The sequence below is a fragment of the Pseudophryne corroboree genome, chromosome 5 (genome assembly GCF_028390025.1).
Source record: "Pseudophryne corroboree isolate aPseCor3 chromosome 5, aPseCor3.hap2, whole genome shotgun sequence".
Classification (NCBI taxonomy): Eukaryota; Metazoa; Chordata; class Amphibia; order Anura; family Myobatrachidae; genus Pseudophryne; species Pseudophryne corroboree.
In genome coordinates, this window is record NC_086448.1 from 113670319 (window position 1) to 113686623 (window position 16305).

The 16305-nt window shown below is 46.3% G+C and overlaps 1 long non-coding RNA gene across 1 annotated transcript; it reads left to right on the top strand.

Moving 5' to 3' along the window:
* Positions 1-208: 208 nt before the first annotated feature.
* LOC134928829 (uncharacterized) lies at positions 209-11873 on the top strand. The gene is made up of 2 exons (XR_010178043.1): positions 209-347; positions 10464-11873. It is a non-coding gene; the product is annotated as an uncharacterized LOC134928829 (long non-coding RNA).
* Positions 11874-16305: the final 4432 nt, after the last annotated feature.

Sequence of the window (16305 nt, forward strand, 5' to 3'; positions counted from 1 at the left end):
TTATAGGGAAAGGACCATGTCCCTTCTAGAGTTTCTTGATACATCCCCAGATAAATAATTTCTCATGGCGGCAATATGCAATTTAGCAATTTTCCATACCATACAACCTCTTTTTTTGAACCTGAGAGAACTCCTAGATCTGATACTCCCTAGCATGTGTGTTCGGGATGCCAACAGTACGGCTGGCAGTTGAAGTGGCCAACAGTCACATGTAACAATGGGATGGCTGGGTACAAAGTGGTTGAGCACGTCCAGGTGTCCAACCCAACAGAGAGGTGTGGCCCCCTCCAGCAGCTCTACATATCTACAATAGGATGTGGCCACCACGGGTGCTGCAGCCATGCCACGTAAGTACCAGGGCCAGATAATTTTCTTAGCGTCCCTGGTTCCAAACATGATAACATCTGATGTACTAACTTTATCAAAGCAGAATATCCTATTTAATACGGCCATAAAACAAAGCCAGGTTTTTTCATAACTGTTGTCACATTGGCTTTGCAAATAACTGTACCCACAATTGCACGTGATCTATGTTTAACTGCGTCAAGTTGCCATGAGTTTAAGCAGGGGTCATATAATTATCCCTTGCACTGCTGCTTACATCCATCTCCATCAAGCCATGCACAGCTTCAAGTGGTGTTATTCTGTGTCCCAATGGGAGGGAAGAATGGTTATTTCAGGAAAGCTTCTGACTGTCAGGCTTGAGAAGACCCTAAGGCATTCCAAATCTTTTAAATACCGTCAGCAAATGCAGAAGCTGTCGGTATACTGCAGCTAGGCACGTGTTACACACAGAAAGAACCTTCTACAAATATAATCCTATGTGCAATTATGTGCTTTGCCACTTGGGGACTAATAACAGATTTTAGTGACCATTGAGTATGTTTACTGTGAGTTTGTACAGGAAGTTTGCATAATATGAAAAAGGTCACAAAATACTCAAATGTTCTGGAAAGATATTTTACTTTCTACCCAATGATGTAATGAATTAAATGAAAACTGCAGGTGCACCAAATGTCTTGATACTTTGCCCAAGTTTTACAGGTTTTTTTTTCCCTTCTTCTAAAATATTAGATGTAGTCAGAAAAATCTGCAGCGATGGGTAAAATTAATTCAGCAATGACCCTCTTATAGCATAACTGGGCTTTGTATTTAACTTCGTATTAACTGTTTCTTAAAGTTCATGAAAAGAAGTTTTATCACATAGTATATTTCTCCTGGGCGAGATGTCAAGGTTACACGCAGCTGTTATTTAGTTTCAGAGTTTTCCCTGCCCCTGAATGACAGCACAGATAAAGCAGATTATACTCCAGTGCTGCTTAGGGAATTTCTGACAAGTTAATTCCAGTGTATAGCTCCTCTCAAGCACAGGTGTGGTAATTAAAATGTATCAACCTCTGAGTTAAAATTGATTCCACTTTCTAGCAATTATTTTTTAATTACCCTCCCCCCAGCCCACCCCACCCTCGCTTCTATGAACCCCTGCATTGTTAAAGCCCCTAAAAACAAAACAGATGGTTTGGGTTCCAAGTAGACACCAGAAGAACCTGTAATGGGCCTACCTTTAGCCTTGTCTCTTGTCTCTGCTCCGCTTATCTCACCATTCAGAGAAGTGGAGGAGGAAGGGGATTAATTTAAAAATTGTTAAAAGGTAGAAAAGCTCTGTAAACAACCCCATGAGGCTTTTATCAGCTAGGTATATTTTATAAACGCAACAGCAGCAATTAAAATTATTCAGATAGCTTGTGAAAAGTAGAATGTTCTCAGACGACGTGTGGCTGGGATTGGGATTTGTAGTTCCACAACAACCAATGAGCCAGTTAATTAACTGCATGCACTGTATGTGTGGCTGGTTGGTGACATGCTGCTGGTCATGCAATATGCAACATGTATCCAAATAATATTGTGTTATTTCTAAAAGAACATAAATGATTTACTTAAAAAAAATAAAAAAATTCAAAAAGGCTGAAAACAAACAAAATTAACCTGTATCACATGTACTTCAAAACTCCACAGACATCACTCAGAGCTCTCTCCCATGTGCATTCTCCCACTTATTATGAACAAATTAACTAATCCTCTTATGAACCATTAATTACCAATACACTAACCTTGGTAGGCAGGATTCAGGGATTTTCGTCATAGAAAGGAAAGGGATGTCCTCATCATGCTGCTCTGTGATCCATTGGTCTCCCCTGATCTGCACTCGCTCTTCCTCCTAAGGCCAGGTCACATGATGCTGTCTACCGTGATTTAGGGGTAGATGCTAGAATCAAGTGGGCTAAGGGACCTTTTCCGTAAGGGGGAGGAGTTACAATGCAACGGGGAGGAGCTAGGCCAGCGGGATAGTTCCTCTACTATCCACGCCACCAACTATTACCTTTAGTAATTAGGTGGTAAGCGGAGCGAGCCACCGTGCCCGAAGCGTGGCGAGCGAAGCGAGCCCGCGAGGGTACTTTTCGGGTACCCTGTTCGCCCGTAGCTCCTCCCCCTGGTGATGTAGCTCCTCCCCTCAATACGTCACAAGGTCCCTTCAGCCCCTCCGATATAGAACCAACCGTGATTTAGGATGGTAGAGACTAGATCCCCCTCTGTTTCAGTAACTGAAGAGGAACTAGACTATTTATTATAAGCCGTCTATTTCCCTTTCTGTTTATGTAAGTTTTTGCTCCCTGCTATTCAAATAGGTTATTTCTCTAACGTCCTAGTGGATGCTGGGGACTCCGTAAGGACCATGGGGAATAGACGGGCTCCGCAGGAGACAGGGCACTTTAAGAAAGAATTAGGAATACTGGTGTGCACTGGCTCCTCCCTCTATGTCCCTCCTCCAGACCTCAGTTAGAATCTGTGCCCGGACGAGCTGGGTGCACTTTAGTGAGCTCTTCTGAGCTTGCTAAAAAGAAAGTATTTTGTTAGGATTTTTTTATTTTCAGAGAGATCTGCTGGCAACAGGCTCTCTGCTACGTGGGACTGAGGGGAGAGAAGCAGACCTACTAACTGCGGATAGGTCGTGCTTCTTAGGCTACTGGACACCATTAGCTCCAGAGGGATCGAACACAGGAATGCACCCTTGGTCGTCCGATCCCGGAGCCGCGCCGCCGTCCCCCTCGCAGAGCCAGAAGCCGGCGTGTGAAGCAAGAAGACGTCAAAAGCGGCGGCAGAAGACTCCAGTCTTCATATGAGGTAGCGCACAGCACTGCAGCTGTGCGCCATTGCTCCCACATTACGCCCACACACTCCGGTCACTGTAGGGTGCAGGGCACAGGGGGGGGCGCCCTGGGCAGCAATTAGAGACCTCTTTGCAAAGTGGGCATATATACAGTTGGGCACTGTATATATGCATGAGCCCCCGCCATTATTTTACACAAAATCGCGGGACAGAAGCCTGCCGCTGAGGGGGCGGGGCTTCTTCCTCAGCACTCACCAGCGCCATTTTCTCTCCACAGCTCCGCTGAGAGGAAGCTCCCCAGGCTCTCCCCTGCAGAAGCACGATAGAAGAGGGTGAAAAGAGAGGGGGGGCACATAAATTTGGCGTAAAAACAATATATACAGCAGCTACTGGGTTAACACTACGTTACTGTGTGATTCCTGGGTCATATAGCGCTGGGGTGTGTGCTGGCATACTCTCTCTCTGTCTCTCCAAAGGGCCTTGTGGGGGAACTGTCTTCAAATAGAGCATCCCCTGTGTGTGTGGTGTGTCGGTACGTGTGTGTCGACATGTCTGAGGTAAAAGGCTCCCCTAAGGAGGAGATGGAGCTAATATGTGTGTGAGAGGGTGTCTCCGTCGACAACGCCGACACCTGTTTGGATATGTGTAAGTGCTAAGGTGAATTTATTGCACAAAAGATTAGAGAACAGACAGGAAATCTACCCATGTCTGTCCCTATGTCGCAGAGACCTTCAGAGTCTCACAATGCTCACTATCCAAAATAATAGGCACTGATATCGACACGGAGTTTGACTCCGGTGTCGACTACGATAATGCAAAGTTACAGCCAAAATGGCAGAAAAGTAATAAAGATGATTTGCATATCACTGATGACTCATCTGTCCCTGACACAAGGGTACACATTTTAAGGGGAAGAAAGCTAAGGTAAATTTCCCTCCTCTCATGAGGAAAAAGAGCGGGAATCTCCAGACAAGAGACTGCAGCTTCCCGCAAAGAATTCTCAGGCAGTATCCTTTCCCCACTAGGGCCAGGATGTGATGGGAATCTTCCCCTAGGGTGTCACGTTTGCCCAAAAGGTAGCCCTAGCTATTCTCAGGGATCCTGCAGATAGCGTGCACATTTTGGTACACTATTCAGACCGGCGATTGTGTCGGCATGGGTTTATAGCGCTGTGGCGGCGTGGACAGGTACCTTATCATCAGAAATTGAGACCCTAGTATGTGTATATATATGTATATATAGAGATATATATATATATATATATATATATTAAAGATGCTGTCTTAAGAGATATATATCATAAAACATGCCCAAAGAGACATGAGTATACTGGGTCCCAGAGGCAAAGCTATGTCGATTTCTGCTTGACGTATCCTGTAGAATATGCAATGGACAGATGATGCCAACTTAAGTGGCATATGGAAGGCTGAGGATTGTGTGGAGAAAGGTTCTCGGACCTGGTCTCCACAGCTATAGCTGGTAATTCTGATATTTTGCCTTGTATTCCTGCACAGCCTAGGAAAGCACGTCATTATCAAATGCAGCCTTTCGAACAAAGAAACAAGAAAGTCCGAGGTGCGTCCTTTCTTGCCAGAGGCGGGGGCAGAGGAAACCAGCTGCACAACACAGCTAGTTCCCAGGAACAGAAGTCCTCCCCGGCCTCTACGAAAATCCACCGCAGGTCGCTGGGGATCCACAGACGGAGCTAGGCCCGGTGGGGGCACGCTTTCGTAAGTTCAGCCACAAGTGGGTTCACTCCCTGTTAGATCCCTGGGCAATAGATATTGTGTCTCAGGGATACAAGCTGGACTTTGAGAAGATGCCTCCTCACTGACGGCCCTGCCGGCTTTCCCCCCCCCCCCCCCCCCAAGAGGGAAACAGGGTTAACTGCAGTTCACAAATTGTATCTTCAACAGGTGGTGGTCAAGGTTCCCCTCCTTCAACAAGGAGGGGGTTATTATTCGACCATGTTGTAGTCCCGAAACCAGATGGTTCGGTCAGACCCATATTGAATTAAAATCCCTGAACATATTCTTGAAAAGTTCAAGTTCAAGATGGAATCGCTCAGAGCGGTCATCGCAAGGGAGGGGGATTTTATGGTGTCTCTGGACATAAAGGATGCTTGCCTTCATGTACTCGTTTATCCACCTCATCAGGAGTAGCTAAGATTTGTGGTACAGGATTGTCATTACCAATTCCAGACGTTGCCGTTTGGTCTGTCCACGGCACCGAGAGTATTTACCAAGGTAATGGCAGTAATGATGGTGCTCCTGCGAAAGCAAGGAGTCACAATTATCCCATACTTGGACGATCTCCTCATAAAGGCGAGGTCCAGAGAGCAGTTGCTGATTAGTGTAGCACGCTCTCGGGAAGTGTTACAACAGCACGGCTGGATTCTGAATATTCCAAAGTCGCAGCTGATTCCTACGACGCGTCTGCCCTTCCTGGGCATGATTCTGGACGCAGACCAGAAGAAGGTTTTTCTCCCGACGGAGAAGGTTCAGGAACTCATGACACTGGTCAGTGACCTCTTAAAACCAAAACAGGTGTCGGTGCATCACTGCACGAGAGTCCTGGGAAAGATGGTGGCGTCATACGGGGCCATTCCCTTCGGCAGGTTCCATGCGAGGACCTTTTCAATGGGATCTGTTGGACAAGTGGTCCGGATCGCATCTACAGATGCATCGGCTGATCACCCTATCCCCCAGGACCAGGGTGTCTCTTCTGTGGTGGCTGCAGAGTACTCACCTTCTCGAGGGCCGCAGGTTCGGCATTCAGGACTGGGTCCTGGTGACCACGGATGCAAGCCTCCGAGGGTGGGGGGCAGTCACTCAGGGAAGAAGTTTCCAAGGGCTGTGGTCAAGTCAGGAGACTTGCCTTCACATCAATATCCTGGAACTAAGGGCCATATACAACGCCCTAAGTCAAGCGGAGACCCTGCTTCACAACCAATCGGTGCTGATTCAATCAGACAACATCACTGCAGTGGCTCATGTAAACCGCCAAGGCGGCACAAGGAGCAGGGTGGCGATGGCGGAAGCCACCAGAATTCTTCGATGGGCGGAGAATCACGTACGAGCACTGTCAACAGTGTTCATTCCGGGAGTGGACAACTGGGAAGCAGACTTCCTCAGCAGGCACGACCTCCACCCGGGAGAGTGGGGACTTCATCAAGAAGTCTTCGCGCAGATTGTAGGTCGGTGGGAACTGCCACAGGTGGCTATGATGGCATCCCGACGCAACAAAAAGCTACAGAGGTATTGCGCCAGGTCAAGAGACCCTCAGGCGATAGCTGTAGGCGCACTGGTGACACCGTGGATGTTCCAGTCGGTTTATGTGTTTCCTCCTCTTCCTCTCATACCCAAGGTGCTGAGAATCATAAGAAAAAGAGGAGTGAGAACAATACTCATTGTTCCGGATTGGCCAAGAAGGACTTGGTATCCAGAGCTGCAAGAAATGCTCACAGAGTACCCATGGCCTCTGCCTCTAAGGCAGGATCTGTTGCAGCAGGGACCTTGTCTGTTCCAAGACTTACCGCGGCTGCGTTTGACGGCATGGCGGTTGAACGCCGGATCCTAGTAGAAAAAGGGATTCCGGATGAGGTTATTCCTACGCTAATAAAGGCTAGGAAGGACGTGACGGCTAAACATTATCACCGTATACGGTGAAAATATGTTGCTTGGTGTGAGGCCAGGAATGCCCCTACAGAGTAATTCCAGCTGGGCCGTTTCCTTCACTTCCTACAGTCGGGAGTGACTTTGCGCCTAAAATTGGGGTCCATTAAGGTCCAGATTTCGGCCCTATACATTTTCTTTCAGAAAGATCTAGCTTCTCTAACTGAAGTTCAGACATCTGTAAAGGGAGGGCTGCATATTCAGCCCCCGTTTGTGCCTTCAGTGGCACCTTGGGATCTTTACGTGGTGTTGAGTTTCCTGAAATCACACTGGTTTGAGCCACTTAAAACCGTGGAGTTAAAATATCTCATGTGGACGGTGGTCATGCTATTAGCCTTGGCTTCGGCTAGGCGTGTGTCAGAATTGGCGGCTTTGTCACATAAAAGCCCCTATTTGGTTTTCCATATGGACAGGGCAGAATTGCGGACTCGTCCGCAATTTCTGCCAAATGTGGTGTCATCTTTTCATATGAACCAACCTATTGTGGTGCCTGTGGCTACTCGTGACTTGGAGGATTCCGAGTTACTGGATGCAGTCAGGGCTTTGAAGGTTTATGTAGCCAGAACGGCTAGAGTCAGGAAAACTGAGTCGCTGTTTATCCTGTTTGCATCCAACAAGCTGGGTGCTCCTGCTTCAAAGCAAACTATTGCTCGCTGGATCTGTAACACGATTCAGCAGGCTCATTCTGCGGCTGGATTGCCGCTTCCAAAATCAGTAAAAGCCCACTCCACAAGGAAGGTGGGCTCCTCTTGGGCGGCTGCCCGAGGGGTCTCGGCATTACAGCTTTGCCGAGCGGCTACTTGGTCAGGTTCAAACACTTTTGCAAAGTTCTACAAGTTTGATACCCTGGCTGAGGAGGACCCTGTGTTTGCTCATTCGGTGCTGCAGAGTCATCCGCACTCTCCCGCCCGTTTGGGAGCTTTGGTATAATCCCCATGGTCCTTACGGAGTCCCCAGCATCCACTAGGACGTTAGAGAAAATAAGATTTTACTTACCGGTAAATCTATTTCTCGTAGTCCGTAGTGGATGCTGGGCGCCCGTCCCAAGTGCGGACTTCTTCTGCAATACTTGTACATAGTAATTGCTTAAATAAGGGTTATGTTATGGTTGCATCAGGGTTTTCTGATGCTCTGTTGTTATTCATACTGGGTAAGTTTATCACGAGTTATACGGTGTGATTGGTGTGGCTGGTATGAATCTTACCCTGGATTCCAAAATCCTTTCCTTGTACTGTCAGCTCTTCCGGGCACAGTTTCCTTAACTGAGGTCTGGAGGAGGGACATAGAGGGAGGAGCCAGTGCACACCAGTATTCCTAATTCTTTCTTAAAGTGCCCTGTCTCCTGCGGAGCCCGTCTATTCCCCATGGTCCTTACGGAGTCCCCAGCATCCACTACGGACTACGAGAAATAGATTTACCGGTAAGTAAAATCTTATTTTCTTTTTGTCTATGCACCAATGGACGCTCGCCATGCTTCGGGCTCAGTGTCTCGCTTCGCTCGCCACAGGTTACTATTCCAAATAGTTTGTGACATGGCTTATGGGAAAGGTCCTCTCCATGAAGGGAAACTAGATGCTACCCTGTTGAAGTGCACGTGTAAAACAGACTGTCACATAGTCTGGTCACATGGCCTGTGATGTCAGCGGCTGACATTTACGGAAAGGGAACTAGACGCTACCGATTTAGGATTTGTCTGCTCAGCTCTTTGTGAGGACAGCTGTGTCCATGGAGGCGGGAGAAGGGATTTTCATTTGAAGAGCTGGAGGTCCACAGGTGGCCAGCAACCTTCCTATTGCCCCTTAGTGATTTACACTATTAAACTGATGCACAAATTTGGTAAGCTTATAGTAAATACTCAATTTTATAAAGTGTACAAAAGTAAAATTGCAGAATCTGGTTAGCTTCAGCTCAGGGCCATAGCGAGGGGGTGATATCACACAGCACGGTCGCTGTGCCATTTACAGCTGGCAGGGTGCCTCCATCACATAGAACAGCGTCCATATTCCTGCTCCGCCACTTATGTGACATCATGATGTCACCTGTGGCCGTGTCACCAAGCCCCTTTCTCTGCCTTCTATATTATGTTGCTGTCGATTTATTTTATATTGGGTAATAAAGTATATTGGCGTAGTTGTACTAAGCCGTGGAGACAGGCCCAGTGACAGGGGAGACAAAGAGAACACCCGTACCGGGCCTCGAGGATTAGGGACACAGAAAACGGTGCCACAGTGCTTATTAATAGTTTTTTAACTGTCCTCTCTGCCCACCCAGCTGTTGGTTAACTAAAAAATTAACAGGCAGCAACCACCTTGCCTCCCCCCCCCCTCCCTTTAACCTGTAACTTTGTCCTGTCCCCGTGGTACCTCCTGCGTTGCCAGTGTCGCAACATCATTATGCTGCCACTGAGGAACAGAGCAGCCCTGTGCCTAGCAGAAACACTGTCTCGGCGCACTCTGGGGGTGGTTGGCGGCAACGTGGAGCTGGGACACGCCATGACCCAAAAAAGGCCACAGCTGAGACCCTGACTTAGACACCCCACAGCCAACAGGACTGGGCGGCACTCAGATCTCACACAGCCAATGGGATGCTAGAATGGAGAGATCCAACTGTGGCTCCTATCCAGCCTGCCCAAATGGGACCCTCCAGCATGGTAAAGTCCTGCTTCACCCAACTGTTGCTACAGGTCCCTGGCAATTCATGCTCTCATTGCCTTGGGAAAGCTCTGGAGAGTGTGGTCTGCCCTTTTGGACGCAGCTGTGGCCTCGACTTGCTAACCGTGAATGCTTAATTGGCACTTGGCCTCCACAGCTGCCCTGGGGCCATCTCTGCAGCCAATGCAGTCCCACTGATCCTGGCGGCCAAATTCCATCTGACATACTGACGTTGCTCAGAAGGCCAATGGTACGCCCTGTGTCCGCACCACAGCGGATTAGAGCTGCAGCTGGTGGGCGTCTTTATAGACAGTCCATTGGCCACAGAATTAGCATAATTTCATAGTAGAGGCTGCAATTAAAGTCGCAGCTGCTAGTCCTCTCCGTCCACCTTTGAGACACTCCCTCTGTTTTCAGGGTAATTGAACATACAAGGTAACATTGAATAATTTATTTAATATAAAGTTTTAATTTTGCAGTTTGGTTAATTACCTCATTACCTAAATATTATACATGGAACATGGAAAAAAATGTTGTCAGGCACATTTTGCTTGTTACGTTATGATGTCTTAGTATCTGAAGAATGATAAGTTTCCAAGTGAACTTAGCCTTGCTCAAAAGAGCTTTGAAATCACTAACACATTTGTACGTGTTCAGAATATTTATTTTCACATATATATTGATTTCCGTTTTGGAGAGGTAGAGGGCTTTCTTCATCTCAGCAATGCAGCATATGTTTGCGCTCTGTAAATTCATGTTAATAATTAGGCAAGACAACAGCCAAACACAAGCCACTGTGCCTGCCGCCTGACCTCAGGCAGTTGATGGGTTAATTGGCATCATTGGCAGGCTTCTAGTAGAGGGATCAAATGAGCCAACAAATAAGAAGTTGAAGGTGAAAAGATTTCACTGCCACAGTAAATTACCGGGGACGTGTAGAGTTGAACCATCTTGTTTTTTTTATTTTAGGCAGATCTTGGGGAAAAACCGAGTATCTTGGAGATGTACAAAAGCGATCAAGACAACAGGGTGTCCCAACAAGAGACCAGGACAATCCACTTCATTGTCAGAGTCTCTGGCCAGTAGGAAATCGTATGTTGTATGACGTCTTGGAAATCGCTTTACATAGATGATCCCCACAACATCTAGGGCTTGATTCAGAGGTGGGCACAGAAGTGCCTGCAGCTGTGCCAATTAGCGATCGGCATTATATGACTATAAACGCTGCTGCAAAATCCTTCCCTTAGATTTGTGTGTGCAAGTATTTAGACGCAATAATCGGTCGCACCATTGAAACTTGCATCAGCACTATGGCAGGTGCAATTCTTGTATGACCTCCTATGTTAGCAGTCAAGCATCTATATACGCCACTACTTTCCCTGCCATTCCCGCCACACTCCCGTAACACATCCCTAAGATGGACGACACTGTGCGTGCACTAAGTCACCGCCCAGGAACACCCACTACATTTCCATACCCATCCCCGCGTGCACCTGAAATTAGAACTGCGACTCTGCATGGACACAATCGGGACGCATGTGCAGTGCGACAGATTAATGCGCAGTAGCAGAACATCGCTTCACTCCGTCCGGCATCAGCTGTGCACCCACTTCTAATCAGCAAAATGGTATCTTAACTATACTGATCCTAAGGGTTTATATTAAATGGGATTTTACATCCCACAGTTGTACCACTGCCCTGCAACCAGAGGCGCTTTAAGACAGGAGGGGACCTGTGTGCAGGCTCTGATAGGGCCCCCTCTTATCTGGTGGCACAGTAGACTCTGGCATTGTGCTAGAGCTACTACACATGTGCAGGTCTCCGGGAACATGGCGCCCGTGCTGCATTCCCAGGGACATCTGTACTGCGCATGCATGAATAAGTGAGGTAATGGCCACGCCAGAGAGTGTCCCGGTGATTTCTGCAGCCAGCGCCGGACCGATGGAGCATGTTTTGTAGGTCAGTGGACACATCCTAATACAATGCATTTTATGTTATAGCTGTATATAGCTTATCAGCAGAATATAACAATGATGTGAAATACTATGTATAACCCACAGGATAACAAATGTAGATACAAGGCATAGTTTGAGGAGCCGATTATTTGTGTAAATGAAATGGTGAAATACAAAGACGTAACTGGGATTTAATGCACCGTGTTGGCCCTGTTCGCTTTGCATCTGATGTCATGATGTTGCGCATAGGGGTCGGGACCAGCCACAACCCAGATGTACGGAGCTGCCTAGAAGATGATCCGTTCAGCTGTACACATGCCACTGTGCTTGCCTCCAAGCACCCTGCTAGCTTGATTCAGCAGCGGTACCAAGCGCGCACCCCTAGTTACGGCCTTCATGAAATAAATGAAAAAAAGATTTAAAAGCTTTTTTTATTATTATTTGTTTGCTTTTTACAGACATTGGAAAAAGGGGGGGCCTGGACTGCACATCCTATTACTAAAGATATCAAGAGGTGCTATCATGCTGAGGCTTCTAATACTATGCTGGGGGAAGAGAGATGCAGATGCACACTCTTAGCACTAAGAACACTGATAATAAAAGTCATTTAAATAAACCCTCACAATTAACATGGGGTACAATTGAAGTTCTTAGCACACATTTGCGCAAATATGCGGGCCCATGTACCGTGGCCAGGTGACTTCATCACATGGGTCCCTAACATTCCTAATACTATCACATTCTATAAATTTATTCTGGACTTACCTCTAAATAGGGCCTTATCAATGTGTGATCTGAAATGTTCTTAGTGCTAGGAGTGTGCACCTGCATCTCTCTTCCCCCAGCATAGTATTAGAAGCCTCCGCATGATAGCACCTCTTGATATCTTTAGTAATAGGATGTGCAGTCCAGGTCCCCCCCCCCCCTCCCTTTTTCCACTATATTTGTGTATATATTGTACACTGGAAGGCAATGCTTCCTTCCTCTGGATTGGCACCACCTCCCATTCGCCCTCAGGTGTTTTAATTAGCTGGGTTCCTGCATCTCAGATCACACATTGATTAGGTCCTATTTAGAGGCAAATCCAGGCTAAATTTATAGAAAGTGATAGTATTAGGAATGTTAGGGATCCATGTGATGAAGTCACCTGGCCGCGGTACATGGGCCCGCATATTTGCGCAAATGTGTGCTAAGAACTTCAATTATACTCCATGTTAATTGTGAGGGTTTATTTAAATTATTTTTACTATCAGTGTTCTTAGTGCTAAGAGTGTGCATCTGCATCTCTCATCCTCTTTTTACAGACATTGCCTGATAGGCTTCTGAGGGTGGCCAGTTTTGCTCTATTGACTATTATTATTTATTATTAGTGAAAAATACTTAGAGTACAATCAGTGTACCTAAGCACTAGCTACATTAACTAAATAATTGCATTTATCAGCTATCATTAAATGGAAAATAAAATGTAAGTTATCTATTAAAAAACAAATTTACAATTGAGTCACTTTATAAATGTTTATTCCAGAGGTTCTCAAACACGGTCCTCAAGGTGACCCAATGGTCCTGGTTTTAAGTTTATTCATGCTTGGCCACAGGTGACTTAGGGGGAGATGTACTAAGCAGTGATAAAAGTGGAGCAGTGCGCCAGTGGAGAAGATGCTCATGGCAACCAATCAGCATTGACGTTACATTTATAATTTGCATACTATAAAAGTATACAGAGCAGCTGATTGGTTGCCATGGGTAACTTCTCCACTGTCTCACTTCTCCACTTTTTGCACTGCTTAGTACATCTCCCCCTTAATTAGCACCTCAGTCAATTTTATTTAACTATCTGTGCTGAGCCATGTATATACTTAAAACCTGGACCGTTGGGGTGCCTTGAGGACCGCCTTTGAGAACCTCTGGTTTATAACAATAGCTTCAATGCCATGCACTGTCCTACTGTATGAAACCACTATAGTGGATATGATTCTATGCAGCAGGGGTATAAGCAGGATCTGAAAAGGTCCAGACATCACCAAAATACACCACTTTCATAACCATTGTGACAGCAGTATACACTCTGTGGAATGACAAATAACCAATAATGAATCTGCAATAGTATTTGAGCAGTCAAATTTTTTTTTACTTCACTCCTCGAAAAAGTGCATTGTAGTGCATGAAACGCGTTGGAGATCATTCACACTCTAAGGAGGAAATCCCTTTCATCAGCCGCAACACAAGCAGAATAAACATCTGCTGCAACCCAAGCCGGGAGTAACATCACGCCGGAGCACATCTCGTAGGACACAGCGGGACACGCAAACGCTGCCAGCCCTGGACTCAGCGGGACTCGTAAGTGCCGCCAGCACCGCCAACAACCAACAGCCGCGGACGAACAACATCAGAGCCGCAGTGCTCGTAGCGGCTTCCAGCGGCTTTTCAATAGGCACCCAGCGATCTCAGCACCCAGTGTTCTCAACGGCCCCGAAGTTAAGTACAGGGAAAGGTAGGAAATTACGGACATTCAGTATAAATAAAGTGTTGCTGGCCACCTCCTTTTCCACATTCACTCAAAAGAGTGTAAACATTATATTATTAACAATATTTCTCTTTTTTTACAGGTACCGCTTTTTATATTTTTATATTTTAATTATTCATCACATGCATATATTTGTTTAACATTCCCAGCGCTTTCTTTTAAATATCACAAAAATCATTCCTAAGAAAGCAGCTCAACCCATTAGCGCAGGCAATTAAAACAAATCTGTAAGTCAAAAAATAAAACCTATAGTGGCTTCAAACAGTACATAGCCATAAAGAGTCAAAAGTTCCAGGCAATACCAGTAACCATACAATTACTACATATAAAATATTATCAGCAAATCTGTAAACTGGTAAATATCATCACACTACCAAGATTTTTTATTTTATTTTTTTTACACAAAATACAATAAACAAAGACATCTGAAAAAAAGCAAGGGTAGATAAAATAGGAAAACTAGGATGGGAGAGGGAAAGAAGGGAGCCAGAGACTCCAGGCACGGACCCCATGGAAGCACTAATCATAAGGAAATAAAAGGGGCAAATAAATAGACAACTAGACTGGATTGTTAACAAACAACAAAAAATACCTAATAACTGAAATAAAATGTATTCAAAGCCAGGTTTGCGTCTATTATAATGAAAATATCAAGTAGCCCACACTTCATGAAATTTAGGGATTTTATCATGGAGGAGGGCAGTAATATATTCCATAGAAGCGGTATACCAAACTGTATTGATCAAAGCCGCAATAGAAGATGCGGCGGAAAGCTTCCAGTCAGTAGCAATTAAAAGTTTAGCTGCAATAAATATATGACCACATAATTTATCACATGGCCTAGAAGTGCCGGGAAACGGTTTATATAACAAAACGTGCAATGGGTCCTTATGTGGTCTATTATCTGCCGTCAGTGATAAAACGTCATTCCAATATGTAGAAATCACTGAACATTCCCACAAACTATGAATATATGAACCCTTTTGTCCACATTGACGCCAACAAAGGTCTGAGGTTGATGGATAAATAGAGTGAAGTTTCTCAGGGACCATATGCTGTCTAGTATAAAGCTTGAAGGAGTTTTCCTTGAGGTTAGTGTTAATGGATGCCTTAGCACCAATCTGCCGAATATCTGACCAGTCCTCATCCTCTAACTTCTGCTCAAATCGGTTCCCAATCGGTTTCCTAACTCATATGGTTCTTTCTGCTCTGGGGGTAAAGCTTCCATCAGGGAGTATAGAATTGAAATTACCCCCTTATGCCCAGGGTCGTGAGTGCAGTGACTTTCAAAGGGATGGGGTTCCCTAAATGCACAGGATTTGCTGAAGGAGTTAATAAAACTCGTAATCTGTAAATATGCAAAATAATGTCTATACTGCATTTCATATTTCTCACAGACAACCTCGAAAGTCAGAGGGGCGAAATCTTTGTCAATGTGCAAAACTCTAGTGACACCTGCGGTAACCCAAGGACACATGTAGAACCCGAAGAAAAGTGGGGATGTTTCCATAAAGGAGTAAATTGGGGCGGATATGGGGATAACTGTAAATGTTTATTTAACCTATCCCATATATCCAAGGTAGCTTTAACACAGGGAACCAGATTCACAGAGGCTTGTCTCATATGTGGAAGGAGCCATGGAAGAAACCCCACCCTCTGGCAACCAAATCACTCTCAATGGGGGTCATTCCGACCCGTTCGCTCGCTGCGTTTTCATGCAGCAGAGCGAACGAGTCCCTGCTGCGCATGCACTGGCACCTTTGTGCGCCTGCGCATGCGTGACGGCCGACGGCCGTAGCAGGACAGCGATCGCCTCTGACTGATTGACAGGCAGAGGCGATCGATGGGCGGGAGGGGGTGAAACGGCGGTGTTTGGCTGCCGTTTCGTAGGCGCGGTCCGGCCAACACAGGCGTGGCTGGACTGTACGGGGGGCAGGCCGCAGTGGCTGCGTGACGTCATACGCAGCCGCTGCAGGCCAGGGAGCGAGGAGTAACTCCCGGCCAGCACGCTAAAGCTGCGCTGGCCGGGAGTTACTCCTGAAGTGCAAAGGCATCGCCGCTGTGGGATGCCTTTGCGCTTCTGCGAGGGGGGCCGGACTGACATGCAGGGTGGTCTAGCCCTGTGCTGGGCGTCCCCCATGCATGTCAGGAAAGTTGATCGTAGCTGTGCAAAATTTTGCACAGCTACGATCAACTCGGATTGACCCCCAATATCCACCCATTTCTTCTGTCCAGGATATAATTTGACTCGACTGTGCAGCAAAATAATATCTTTCAAAAATAGGGAGGCCCAGACCCCCATTTATGGAAGATTTAGCTAGACAGTTCCTTC